The 1,165-nt window shown below is 37.2% G+C and overlaps 1 non-coding gene across 1 annotated transcript; it reads right to left on the bottom strand.

Annotated features, from left to right (window-relative positions):
* Window positions 1-814: 814 nt before the first annotated feature.
* LOC120104852 (small nucleolar RNA snoR109) lies at window positions 815-909 on the bottom strand. The gene has a single exon (XR_005507208.1). It is a non-coding gene; the product is annotated as a small nucleolar RNA snoR109 (small nucleolar RNA).
* Between the last annotated feature and the right edge of the window lie 256 nt (window positions 910-1,165).

The raw sequence follows: 1,165 nt of genomic DNA, 5'->3' as shown, positions 1-1,165 counted from the left end.
TTGAAGAAGTTTGAAGAAGATGAATCTAAAGAAAAGGAGATTAAGTCAAAACGTGAAGTTGTATGTAAGCGCCTAGAAGAAATTGCCGCTTCGAACGCTGCAAGTAATGAGGCTGTTCAATCCAAAATACAAGAATTTGCTACAGTACAAGACTTTGTGTCGTTTCGATCCTGAGATTGAAAGCCCAATCCAAAATACCAGGACCATATGTTTTCAATCTTTATGATGATCAGCAACAGGGTAAAGACATATCTATCACCTACTTAAAATTTTTATAAAGCTCTTTCTACAGTAATTAAGCTCTGCAACCTCATTCTAATTTGATGGTAAAATTGAATATGTTAAGTTACTATTGATTTTCTGGAGACATAAATTAACAGTTGAAAAATATCCATTATTGTTTGGGTGGCATAGCAGCCATAATCCCAGATCAAACTGGTTGCACTTAGGTGTGAAGTCCAAAACATAGGAGGGCCAAAAAGTTTCATAGCAATACACAACCAAAAAAGTAATTAGAGAGATTGTAGAGAACAGCATGGAACAATAGAGCGACAGATTAAAAGAAAATAAGACTCAGATGTAGGCATTGATGACACAATCTGCAGCAATTAAAAAGCAGCTTGCCTGGATAATGGCCGAGATATCATCACTTTGAAAAATTAATAAAAACATTAAAAAATCAAAGAAAATAGATAGCTCTTGATGTGTGAGAAGGTCCTCTAAAAATGGCTAACACATGCACCATCTCCTTCTTCTGCCTTTCTCACAAAAAATAAAAAAGAATAAAATAGGAAGCTACATTTTAAGAACAAATTAATGTGGGAAGCTTGGTAAGCGGGTTGCCAACAATAAGGAGAGCAAGCCGACCAGTTTTCTTCCCTCTTCTCTTTATTCATATAGCTACAGCCAGATCCGGCAACTTCAAGATCAGGGCAACCCAAAACCCTAACCTTAGTACATGTAGCGCAAATCCTAACCACCATTATAAAATCTACCACATAATATCAGGAGAAAACGAAGAAAACCCCAAAAATCAAGAGGGAAAAGAAGGGATAAGCTCTATACTGAGAGAGAGAGAGAGAGAGAGAGAGAGACCTTGAGGACAAAATTCAACATCATAGAGAACGCGACCAATAGGGGAAGGAAGAATGCCAATCGGGACTGG

The sequence above is a fragment of the Phoenix dactylifera genome, chromosome 9 (assembly GCF_051530095.1).
Source record: "Phoenix dactylifera cultivar Ajwa chromosome 9, Ajwa_hap1_PhDact_Kaust_v1.1, whole genome shotgun sequence".
In the NCBI taxonomy this organism is placed as follows: domain Eukaryota; kingdom Viridiplantae; phylum Streptophyta; class Magnoliopsida; order Arecales; family Arecaceae; genus Phoenix; species Phoenix dactylifera.
The sequence above is the reverse complement of the archived record's forward strand: the minus strand, read 5'-3'. Positions and strand labels throughout refer to the sequence as shown.